General features: G+C 36.3%; 1 protein-coding gene across 2 annotated transcripts in view; it reads right to left on the reverse strand.

Moving 5' to 3' along the window:
- LOC143239100 (glutamate-gated chloride channel-like) overlaps nucleotides 1-13590 on the reverse strand; it is a 180243-nt gene that overhangs the window by 139597 nt on the left and 27056 nt on the right. Inside the window, exon 1 of one of the 2 annotated variants that reach the window (XM_076479935.1) lies at nucleotides 4350-4487. The exons of the other annotated variant lie outside the window; for it this stretch is intronic. The gene's annotated coding sequence lies outside the window, so the exon portion shown is untranslated. Of the gene's footprint in view, nucleotides 1-4349; nucleotides 4488-13590 lie in introns of those variants that run through there. 2 annotated transcript variants of the gene reach the window in all.

A 13590-nucleotide genomic window follows, 5' to 3' on the forward strand; every position in this document is an offset into this window, starting at 1 on the left:
TAAGCCAACGATTATTTTATTGTGCCTCTCACGTGAACCATTTATCATTTTCTCCCAGGTTCGTTAGTTAATCCTTATATGGATATGCCTAATAGACATGGCAGTTTTAGGTAAGAACCCTTAAAGTTGCAACGAAATGTTGAACAACTCAAACGAAACATAATTTATACAATCTGTTTCCCAGTGTCAAAGGGATATTAGCAAAGATCTAAGCGTTATAAGACTTTGAAACACGCGATGATTTCGTAATTATGAATGGCGAGTCATCCAGGTAGAAAAGATGATATATTACACACGACAGGCACGCCTTAATTATCTCTGTCTTCCAAAGAGAAATAAACAAGATTACGCAAGTTGCACGTGGAACCAACTGCAAGGTGCACGCATAAAGTCTGGGACCTGAGTTTGTGTAGATTCACTAGCCACAAAATGTACTAGTACTACATTATGTCCAAATATAGTAATACTACTACCACATATCGCAACGGTAAAGGTAGTTTACCGAAATATTTTGTTGTAATAACACCTTATCAAAAATGTTTTTTAACACAATAAAGCCATGAGAAGCAATATCTAATAGGATAAATTATCAAAAGGGTCATTAGGAAATTTGACCTGTCTTTTACAATATGCTTTTGTATATAATATCTTTGTTTTGTTGCGAAGCACAAAGGTACATGATGGGCTGTGTGCACTATGCCCACTACGGATATCGAAATCCAGTTTTTGGCGTTACATATAAGTATTCAGACTTGGTAGGGGGAGATACCTTTCAAACAACTTCAAACTTAAGAAGCGAACTCGTTTATTCATGCTCTCTTATTTGGATATAAAACTTTTTGTCCTCCGAAAGGTCAGCGGTAAACATACAAACTTACAAAGCTGAAATCTGGGTCTCGACTCTCACTATTGACACAGAGACAGTTCAATGTGGCTTTGCTGTAAAACAAATAAAGAAATTGGTTTGAGAAAACTGTTTTTTTTTTATTTCGCGCAAAGCTACACGAGGGATATCTGCGCTAGCCGTCCTTAATTTAGCAATGTAAGACAAGAGGGAAGTAATCACCACATATTAGGCTACTCTTTTACCAACGAATAGTGGGATTGACTGTCACAGCATAACGCTAAAAGAGCGAGCATGTTTGGTGCGACGGGGATTCTAGACCGTGACCTCAGATTACGAGTTGAACGCTTTCACCCATCTGGTTATGCCGGGCCGGTTTTAAAGAGAAGACGTTGTTAAGTTGTGTTATCACCTAGACACGTATTAAATTAACTTGAATATATCAAAGTATAACTTATGGCTTAAACAGACATTTTGGTCGAATTAAGTCAAGCTAATTCAAACGTACTTTTCCTTACTTTATTATTGTTATTAATTAATGATTTTCAGAAGAAATTGTTTAGAATATTTTTGTGTGTTTGTGTGTTTTTCTTATAATAAAGCCACAAAGGGATATCTCTGCTCAGCCCACCGAGGGGAATCGAACCCCTGATTTTAGCGTTGTAAATCCGGAGACATACCGCTGTACTAGCGGGGGACGAATATTTTTGTACATTGAAGTATGTAATAATCTAAGTAATAAATATAATAGGTGGATTCTATAAATATATTTCTGTTAAAATGTCAGATAGCGATTTAACGAGACTGAGAAAAACCCTCTAATCTTCGACATGTTGATATTAGTTTATATTTATAATTGGTTTTAAAGGCTGGTCTAAGCATAAACATTTTATAGGCGGCGTACGTATGAACACTGGGAATAATAATAAATGGAAACCAAGTGAAAAAACAGTAACATCTTATTTTTACTATATGGTTCATCGTCGTGGTGTGAGGTTCTGTTACTTTTTTATGTTATTATTGAGACAATATAACGTCATTATTTATAACGAGTATTTGGCAAGTAATTCCATAAAGGCGTAAGTTAATGAACAACTAGTTTTCAGCTATCTCGTATTAATTAAGTACCAACAGTTAAAGTGCCAATTTTCATCATCAGAGTCACTTCATAGTCGACTGTTCTTGTATATATATCCCTATACGTTTACGCTAAACGTACACACATAGACCACGCTCTGTCAGCTTAATGAAGCAACATTTTTAATTCTGACTCTGAGAATCGATGTTTAAAATCAGAGCTCTGCGATAAGGGCCAGCAAGTGGGCATGTGCACATTCACACGCACTCAGCAAAAAAAAAACAAAAAAACACATTACTTTTAATGCCACGCAATTCATCGGTCATGAATTATAACCAATCTTTTCCACTTCTCTCTCTCAACCTTTGTAGCTCGAAGCATAAACTGTGCTGCTTAATTAAAAAAAATGGTACCTGAAGGTCAGTTTAGTCGAAAGAAATTCAAGAGTCTATATTTGGTTCTTCCAAAACAATACTTGTTGTGAAGAAACTTTCCCTAGCGTTCTTCTGAGATTTATAAGAACAATCGCCTCACAGATCATTGCAACATAAGAATGTTTAGACCATGAGCAACCTGTCTTATTTATCAGTTTTCTTTCTTCGTGTCAGCGTCACGTCTCGTTTCTCGTAACTTCATTAATATGTATTGTTATGATACTCAGTTTTTTGTCTGACCTCAATATGCGCGCGCATTTTACTATTTAAGTGTCCATGTATGTGCGCTTTGTTTCAAGAGATCTGGTCAAAAGATGGATGTAATATTATTTTAGTAGACATTTTGTGCAACACCATATTAAAATCTTATCAAGGTTCATTATACATTTATTTATGTGTTCGAATATAGGTCGTAATCACTATGAATTCAGGCAAAAGATGCTGAAACTAAAATTAGAATCTTCAAAACGGTAGGACTGTGACATTGTCGTCTTAGTAGAGATGCAGTCCACCAAAGCGAAAATGCGCAACAGTGAGGTGGTGTCACGAGATAGTTTCTCTCACCACATATTTCTTCTGGCAGATTACACTGTGTTAAGAACACGTGCTAGTCACGTGGTTCAGGTTCATCAACTGTACTTAAATAGGGTGAAACGCCATATATTAGACTTACGACAGTCGAATCTTGTTCAGTGTTGAAGGAAGAAACTTGGCATTTATTACAATTTACAAAACTTATCAATCAATCGTCTTTTTCTTCAGTCGGGTTACCAGCGACCGGTGGTCAAATAACGAGAAACTTATAGCGCTGTCGTAAGACTTCGATATTAGACTGCTCTAGTTTGTTTGTTTGTTTTGGAATTTACAAAGCTACTCGAGGGCTATCTGCACTAGCTGTCCCTAATTTAGTAGTGTAAGACTAGAGGGAAGGCAGCTAGCTAGTCATCACCATCCATCGCCAACTCTTGGGCTACTCTTTTACCAACGAATAGTGGGATTGACCGACCATTATAACACCCCCATGGCTGGGAGGGCAAGCATGTTTGGCACGACGGGGATGCGAACCCTTGACCCTCAGATTACGAGTCGCACGCCTTAACGCGCTTGGCCATGCCGGGCCACAAGACTGCTCTAAATAACAGGTCTAAAGAAACGGTCTTTGATAACGAAGTTCCTGTTATCAGGATCTTTTGCAAGTTCAAGAGAGATAGAAGTAAACCATTCAAGATACTTCTGTGTTTGTTTGTAGTTGAGTATACAGCTACACAACGGTTATCGAAGGAACCACTTGAGAGACAGTCATATGGTCATTCTGTTTTGTACATGCAAATAAGTGGAAGTTTCAGACAATAAATAAGCTACTGATTAAATATCAATAATTTCTGAAGCTCGAGACAAACATTCTCTGAAATAGTCATTACCTTACAGAGACTCAAATGAAATAAAAAAATAACAAACTTGAGATAAAAAATAAATGTTCTGCAGTGTATACAGATAAATCCTTCTCTGAAATTACAAAATCTTAGTACGTTTGTCTCAATCCAAAGACAAAAAATCAAATAAACTCCCAACTTTTGCTTTATATAACTACACCCTTTATAAATGAAATTACTTTAACAGTTTTAATAGGTCGTTTGTTCTTATTAACTTGGTAAGGATTTGATATGCTGAACATGAGGTCTGATCAATTAGTGTAAGAGCCAGAAAGGTACAGTGGAATCTCTCTAAAGCAGCCACCTTCGACACTGAGACAAACTGGCCTCTTTAGAGGGGTTTCACTGTACATATTTAAGGATTATGTAAACAAAAAAAGGGACTGTGATTGAATGACCGCTTTAAAGGGGTGACCGAATCTGATGGGTGGCCGCTTAGAGGAGTTCCGCTGTATATCACATATATGTCTAATTTAATAAAACTTCAGCACAGTAAGCACACGAAGGAAAATGGAAGCTATACAACAGATCAATAGAAAACCGATTACAGTGAAACTTACTATCTTTCAACATCATTGATGTCTACGTTAGTGGAATTGGCCATCTAATCAACTTAACACACTGGTTCACAGCGAGCAGAAATCGGTTCGTCTAAACACCCTCTCTATGGCATAAAACAAATTACAGAAAAGGACACCAAAGATTCGACAAACGGTTATCTTGTAAATATCCCGTGAGTTTCTTAATTAAATATGCTGTGTCCAATCACGAGAAGTTACTTAAACGTGTTGTGTGCAATCACGTGAAGTTTCTAAAGCATGCAGTGTCCAATCACGTTAAGTTACTTAAACACTTGTACACTTATGGTTTGGTAGGTAAACATTCTAATAAAAGCAGTTATTGATCTGGAAAAACAGATAAAATTAACACTTTAGAATCGACTTGGTTTATACACGAGAGAAATTTGAAATGGAATTAAAAGCAACTTTTGACAACACAGAGAAAACTTTCACTGTTTGAAACGGAGATCTAAAAAAAAAAGCGTTACAAAAAAACACGAAAAATGTGTATTTTCTCACAGGCTAATATGTCGACGTTCCTGACGGTTACAAACAAAATAATATATATATACTGAGCAACTGGAAACACGGAGAACGGAAAGAAATTTCACAAGAATGTCTTCTTTTTTTTTCACACTCATAGCGGAGGTAATTCTGAGGTTTTATCCTTTTTCTTGCAGTATTAAAGTGAGGGGACGAACCTCTGAGAGAGATTAAGACCTCAACTTTCCAGATCCTCTCGGTATTTACCGAAAGAATAAAATGGGGACGAAGACAAACAATATCGCAACATGTTTGTTTCTCGTTTGAATTTCGCGCAAAGCTACACGAGGGCTATCTGCGCTAGCAGTCCCTAATTTTGCAGTGTAAGACTAGAGGGAAGGCAGCTAGTCGTCACCACCCACAGCCAACTCTTGGGCTACTCTTTTTACCAACGAATAGTGGGACTGACCGTGATATTATAACGCCCCCACGGCTGAAAGGGCGAGCATGTTTAGTACGACGGGGATTCGAACCCGCGACCCTCAGATTACGAGTCGAAAGCCTTAACCCACCTTGCCATTTATCGCAACGTAATGGATGAAGCGTGTAGGCTTAGCAAATAGTATGCGGCCAAACATTTACACACTTAGAAACGTGAAACACTGGCATTAAATGAGCACTTTTGCTATGCCACATGAATAATGTAAAAAAAAGAAAGAACCCACTTAGCTATATGGTGAATCGGGTTACACTTGTTAAGTTTCGGTTCTAATATCTTGATTTCCACTTTAAATGCATTCGCTTGGAGATAAATGCCAAACAAAGTGTGTGTTTTTTTCAAGAGCCTCCTGCTGTCATGAAAACAATTCAAAACTAATATTTTCCAAAGACGTCTGACGGTTTCGTCTCCGTCTCTCATTGAGACACGTGATGGGCAGGTAATAAAAGAACTAAATCTATAAGATATGAGATACTGAAAACGGTATTTCCCTGAGGTACCGTTCTTTAGAACTGCTTTCAACGTTTTTTTTTTTATCCACGGAATACTTGCATTGAAAACAACGCACGGCCTAATGATTTGATATATTGGAAAATTTAATTTTGTACGGTTCGATTTTCATCCAAATTGACTATGAAAAGTGACATTAACATTGAAATTATCCAGATTATAACGACAGCCTTAGGCATGCTCACTGACATCTCGTCACGATAACTCAACGTTTGCCTTAAGGGACACGTGAGATAAGTTGAATACGTGGCAGAAATTATACATATATACCTAGATAGTTATAGCTACATATAACGTATAAGTATGCGTGTGTGTAGATAGCCCACATCGGGCTATCTACTGAGCCCACCGAGGGGAATCGAACCCCTGATTTTAGCGTTGTAAATCCGTGGACTTATCGCTGTGCTAGGAGGGGGCATATAAGTATGCAAATATGTGTAATTTGAGCTATATTTTATTAGCAGGAGCCAAAAGAGTAGCCAAGGGGGCCCGGCCCCCTGAAAAATCTAAACATATTGACCACATATTATTTTTTAGCTTTTACATATAAGAAACTCTTTTTCAGTGATGTCGAGAAACCCACTTGTTGAGAAATTTATATGCAAAAACGGCTCGTTTGGGTTGAGAAAATATTTTACATAGAAGAGCGAAATAACCTGATGATGACCGAAGAATGTCGAAACGTTGTTCGCTCTTCTATGTAAAATATTTTCTCAACCCAAACGAGCCGTTTTTGCATATAAAGAAACTCGTTTTGTGTCATTTACTAAAAAATACACTTCTATAAACACTATTATGTTTGATTCAATTAATTTAATTTAAATTAATTACATATGTTTTAATAATAATTCTATTAATAATGTAGATCAATTTCAATTTTTAATTTGTTGGTGGCCCCCGCTAATTTATTTAAGCACTGTCGTAAACTCTAAAACTTTGTCTATGCAAAAAGCACTGCTGTGAAAGTGTCTCAAAACACTGATGGGCATACATTTTTTACTCTTCAGAAAAACATAAAATGAAATTTAATTTGTTGTTACTCTCCAAACCTTAATAGATAGTTTTATTCGTTAACATTTGCACTAATTTATTAACTTTAAAAGTATTCTTGAATGTGCAGAAAATGAAGTTTGTTAGTGACATGAATGTGAGTTGTAATTAGCACGTTCAGGTTATGCTGACGAATCAGGAGTTGATTTCGTGCAGAGCTACTAGAGGGATATCTAAACTAGCCATTCCTTTTCTAGAAGTGATAGGTTCCAGGGAACGCTACCTTTCTCTAACTATTTGTCTACTCTTTCATTTACGAATAGTGAAATCTACGGTCATTGTAATGCTTCCACAGCCAAAAGAACGAACATGTTGGCGCTGGAACTCCTACCTGCAGCCCGCGGATTACGAGTGGAGTGCCCTAACTACAAGACCATTTCAAGCCAAATCAAAATCACAATATATGTATTGAAACAAATGTGATATATTGCAAGTAGCTGTCAAAACCCTTGAAATTACCGACTTGTTTTTTATACCTTCACATACCGGTGTAGTCCTCGTATTACATAATCTTCAGTCACTGTAAGTCTTCGCCCGTTGCAACATTCACTGTAAAGAACTTTGGAACCAAACAAATAAAATACTTTTTGTTGTATGAAGAACAGACAGAGAGCTACACGAGGACTACTTGCGCTAGCCGTCCCCAATTTAGCAGTGTAAGACTAGAGGAAAGACAGTTATTCATCACCACCCACCGCCAACGCTTGCGCTACTCTTTTACCAACAAATAATGTGATTGACTATGACATTATAACGCTCCCACGGCTGAAAGTGCTAACATGTTTGGTGTGAGGGGGATTCGAGTACCTTACCCATTTGGCCATGCAGAGCCTGAAACTAAACTAATGGGGTTTTAACATGAAACTAAATTCATTCAAAAATATCTTTATTTTTATTGTAACTCCATTTGAATAAGAAATACAAATCTTAAGACTTAAACGTATTGAATAAAGAAGAGAATAGAAGCCACTCTGGAATTTTTAAGTAAAATGTAAGCTGAGCTACAGCACGTGTAAAACAATTTCAACATTGGTGTTTTCATCTTTAGCGGTTAAACTGTGTAAACTTCTAAGTTTATTAATAAAACACGAGACGTCGAAGAATCATACGGTGTAGAATTGACATTCTTTTTGCAGTAGGAACACGCGCACAAATGCACGAAACAAAAACATCAACTGGTTTTAAACAGCAAATAAAGGGGATTGATATGTGTGTCTCTTGAATTGGGAATCGAGAAAGAAAAAAAAACAACCCAAAAATCTATTTTGGTTGTTTAATCACTGTAAGAAAAACGTTTGTCTGCACTGGTAATGTAGAGATGGCGTGATCAAATAACTTTCATTCCTAACATTTGTGTGCAGATATGAAAACTGTGTAACAATAGGTTCCAATGCCCCAGATGATTGGCCAAAGTTGAAATGAGGATTGTGAGTCTCTCGAGAGATAAAATCTGAACAAACGCATGAAAACATGTATAACTCACTAATTTTATGCACTTAGACTTATGAAAACTATTTTCAGTTTTAACTGCTACGAAAAGCGACCTACGATATGGAATGTAGAGTCTTTGTTGATCAGGTTGTGAGTGAAATATTAAATGAACTGGAATTTTTAACCTTTACGACACTCCAGTGTTCCCCTGTAAGGACCCGGCATGGCCAAGTGGTTAAGGCACTCGACTCGTAATTTGAGGGTCGCAAGCTCGAATCCCCGTAACACCAAACATGCTCGTTCTTTCTGCCATGGAGGCGTTATAATGTAACGGTCAATCCTACTATTTATTGTTGATTTCTCCGAGCCTTGGCTGTGGTTTCGCTAGATAGTAGATAGGGAAATTATAATGTGACGGTCAGTATAACACTATTCATTGGTAAAAGAGTAGCCCAAGAGTTAGCGGGAGATGATGATAACTAGCTGCTTTCCCTCTAGTTTTACCCTGCTAAATTAGGGACGACTAGTGCAAATAGCCCTCATGTAGCTTTGCGCGAAATTAAATAGAAACAAAACATTTTGTTGTTTTAAAATAAGAGCTGAATGGAACTGAACTTTCCGAATGTTGAAGATTAGTGCTTTCCTGAAGTGAGAAGAAATGAAGTCAGATTAAAGTTTATAAGCTATCAATACTGAAGATGAATAGAAAAGGATGAAACTTGTGGGGTCGTGGGATACAGCAAAGAAAGGTGGAATGTTTTGATAGGAGTATGATCGAAAACTGTAAAGAAACCCTTTTAAAAGCTCAGAAAAGTTACGATTTCGTAGAGATTCCCTTTGAATGGTTGGAATCCATTAGTACGATGAAGAATTTAAAACACTTCACTAGGCCTAGATCATCTCTGCCACATTCCAAAATGGCGTTCGCATAAATATGGACTTTACGGCATTTAGGTTTTTTTTTACACTAAAGTCATAGAGTGAAATAGTTTTCTTCCAGACAAATAGAATAATATTTAAAACATGTTTAAAACATGATTATAAAACATGTTATATTTAAATCATGTTTCTTTCGCGTTTTGTTTTTTTTTCAAAAAAGTTTGTGTTAGATTATGAAATCCATCTTTAAAGCACAGAATTTTGACATGGGTGCATTTTAGTGGCCCCCCGCTATTACAGCGGTATGTCTATGGATTTACAACGCTAAAATCAGGGGTTCGATTCTCCTCGGTGGGCTCAGCAGATAGCTCGATGTGGCTTTTCTATAAGAAAAATACACACACACACACATTTTGTTGTTTTATTTTTCATTCACAGAGCTTAATTTTGTATTTTCTGCATTTCAAAATGGACGTTTTTAACGACCGAGTGGTTAGTTAAGTTGCTCAACTCGTAATCTGAGGGTCGCGGGTTCGAATTCCTGTGACATCAAACATACTCGCTTTTTTAGGGAGGACGTTATAATGTTATAGGCAGTCCCACTATTCGTTGCTAAAAGAGTAGCCCAAGAGTTGGCGGTGGGTGGTGGTGACCATCTATCTTCCATCTAATCTTACACTAATAAATTAGGGTCGGATACCGCAGATAGCTCTCATGTAGCTTAGCGCGAAGTTCAAAAACAAAAGCAAAACGAGAATTTGAACTACGGATAGATGGTGAAGACGAGAAGTGTGCTAAAGACTATTAGGACTTTAAGGGTTTAGGTCTTGTTGGAGATTCTAGTCATATGTGAAACTACTGTTCAAAGTTAATTCTTAGGAATTTCGATGTTTTGTAAAAATTGACGATTTTGTTATTACGATTACTCGTCTGGTTTCGTTAAACCTTCGCCTTAAAGTTGTACTAAAAAATGATAGATTGAGTTGTTGTTTTAAAAGGATGAGTGAATGATCTTTTATAACAGTAGATCTGATACATGTACTCTATCTTTTAAATATTTAGGACCTTGAAGAAGACACTTGAAAGAATGCCAGTTTTGCTACGTCATTAACAAAGTATGATGTTTGATGGTATATTGTAACGTAAGCCTATACAAATAACGTAAAGTATGTGATATAGGAACTAAACCTTAAACTTGGAGGGATTCCTGCAATCGGTTTGTTTGTTTTGTTTGCGTTTTTGAATTTCGCGCAAAGCTACTCGAGGGCTATCTGCGCTAGCCATCCCTAATTTAGCAGTGTAAGACTAGAGAGAAGGCAGCTAGTCATCACCACCCACCGCCAACTCTTGGGCTACTTTTTTACCAACGAATAGTGGGATTGACTGTCACATTATAACGCCACCACGGCTGGGAGGGCAAGCATGTTTGGTGCGACCGAGATTCGAACCCGCGACCCTCGGATTACGAGTCGAACGCCTTAAGCCTTAACACGCTTGGCCATGCCGGACAATCGAACAGAAACTGTTGTCTAGGTCACCTTTAACTTGTACTGAATAGGTTTTTGTTTTATTTAAAAATCGACATGTATCGTCGGCAGAATTTTTGGAATTTCTTAGCTTACTCGTATCTAATACCTTTGTACCAAATGCAATTCAAAGTACCACTACTGATGTTAATAAGTTTTAACTTATGTTTCCGTAAAGGTTTATGGGCTGCTCTGTACTTCTGAGATGATGTATTTTCTAAGAAATCTGTTTCTGGTAAGTGTTAAACTAATTAGTCTTTAAATCTCTGGGTTTTATTAGATTTTAGGAACTGAGGCTGTCTTTCAACAGCAATATGACCAGTACGTAGGAAGGTTAGCCATGCTATTGAACAAATCCTTGTTTGAGATATAGATGTTAAACATGGTGTGTTGGTGATTTGTGTTTTAGAAGCTTCCTGTTTTTGTTTTCTTGTTATTTTGCTCTCGTTATGATGGAGGCTTAGTCATGCTCTTGAAATTCGTTTTGTTAACCGGTTTAATTTTAGCCAAGATTCTGTCTGGTTTTTATTATCATAGTTGATCTACTCAGAGTAGTGTCACCAGTCACGTGTTTGATTTTGTTTCATTACATGTTTAATAGTTGTTGAGATCCTAATGTATCAAATGTTTTTTTTTTGTTAAGTTTTACATAAAGCTGATAGAAGGCTTAATGTCACTGGGAAGATGGGGGACTTTTCAGTATATAATGTATATTGTTCGAATCTTGTCTTCTTCTATATTTTGTCTTGCTATCTGTTCCCTACCCACAGCGGGTATCGAGGCCCGGATTTTAGCGCTGTAAGTCCGCAGATATACATATTGCTGTGCCACTGTAGGGGCATGTTTTGACTTTACAGCATTATTGTTACATAATTTTACAACAAAACAGTACTTTTAGAGATAACCACTCTTCGTCATACAACAAATTTCCCTGTAGCTTATGTTACTGAATCATGATTAACAATAGCGAGAACGTTAACAGTTTTTAACTATAGACGTTCACTTGTCACGTTAAACTAGCTTAAGTTGATTTTACAAACGAAACCGTTTGACGATAGCAATGTTTATTTTTCAGTCTCTTAGCTGTTTACGTCTGCACACGGACTATGATAGTAGAAGTACATTCTTGGAAAACGAAAAATGATTATACCATTGATTTTTGAACGCTATAATGATATAATCTATATCAATAGAATGCAGACAAATAGACATGGCTGTACCTAATACAAGTAAAACAAAAATAATATAGTTAATAGGTCCTGCATTAATAGCCTACATGAAGCTGTTACTAAGTGTATAGATATAAAAATATGTAATATTTCAAGGTAGCTTTCGAAACAGTCTTATAATGACCAATACATTCAGAAAAGTTGTATATGGTTCACGATTTTCTGAGATATCCGAGATAAATTCTATGTGTATGGATGGTCAATGTATTCAATAGCCATAATAGAAATATATATGGTACAAATTAACAAGAGCAGAGAGATTTACTTTATAAGATGACTGTCTCTCACTTCCAAATGTTCCTCTTCGCAACAAGATAAAAAACAAGGCAAGAAACCATTGCTGAGATACCAAACCTGAAAGTAACCAACAAACCAAACTGTCTATCTTTCTTCTTGTTGTTTGAATCGAGATAGGTCTACAACTACTTTATCACTGACGTCAGCTTAAACCTAAATCCAGTATGTGTTCCTTGGCAGTGCATGATACTGCTTTGTCTTAATAATTAGTAGTAATTAAAAAAAATCATAATTTTAGTGTAACAGAAACGTGGCGCTCATTTGAAAAGCGTAAATACATGGTGAAATTAAAATTACCAGCCAATAACAGAGAAGCATGAGATAACTGTAAATTGCAGAATACCAATGCTTGGTACACTATAGAATCGATGTTGTTAGGGAGCCAACTCTTTTATTATGTATGAAATGAAGGAGGGAAAAATCAGTACACATGATGTTAAATTTTATTACAGATTTTTGTAGAATACATTAACTTTCATTTAGGGGAAAAACGATACAAAACAAGTAATTTTTTTGTAAATATAAAATGATGTATAGATGGCAGTGCTAAAAAGAATGCAAAAAGAATAAAGGGATAATACAGATATACCTAGATCATCTATGCATGGCTTTCAATATTAAAATTTAATGTTACACAGTAAAATGCATATTGTTTTTAATATTACTGCAGTTGGAAGTTGTATATCCCTAACAGTCTGTATACAGTTTGTTTATCAAAATATCATGGCCATATCAAGGTTGGCATCAATATAATGTAACTAACAGCCTAGGACTTATGTACAAGGGAATCCAAGTTGAGTTAAACATGTCTTTATTATTACAGGCTCTTGCAATGAGATCGGTCAATTTGACCAACCTCGTAACTATTTTGTACCAGTTCATCTTACAGTGTAACATTTTAATATTGAAATTCAGGTAAGAATGGTCTATTTATAGCTGTGCGATCTCTGCATTCTTGTTTATGTTCTTTCATAGCACTGCCATCCATGCATCATTTTAAAGTTACAATTTATTTTTAAATAATGTCTCTGTGTGTTTATATGATAAATGTTCAACTGGATTATCAATATGTCTCGGTAAATGGTAGACACTTTACGAAGTCTTTGACTATGCTATTCCTTGTGTTACAGGGTATTACAAATTATTGACTATAATATCCCTTGTGCTACAGGGAGGTTGCAAAGTGTTTGACTATACTTTTTATTGTGTTAAAAAAGCATTATGAAGTTTTGACTAAACTATCCCTTGCGTACATGGTGTTACGAAGGTTGACTACACTGTTCCTTTGGTTACATGGTGTTACAAAGTGTTTGACGACATTACTCCTTCTGTCATAG

The sequence above is a fragment of the Tachypleus tridentatus genome, chromosome 2 (assembly GCF_004210375.1).
Source record: "Tachypleus tridentatus isolate NWPU-2018 chromosome 2, ASM421037v1, whole genome shotgun sequence".
Classification (NCBI taxonomy): Eukaryota; Metazoa; Arthropoda; class Merostomata; order Xiphosura; family Limulidae; genus Tachypleus; species Tachypleus tridentatus.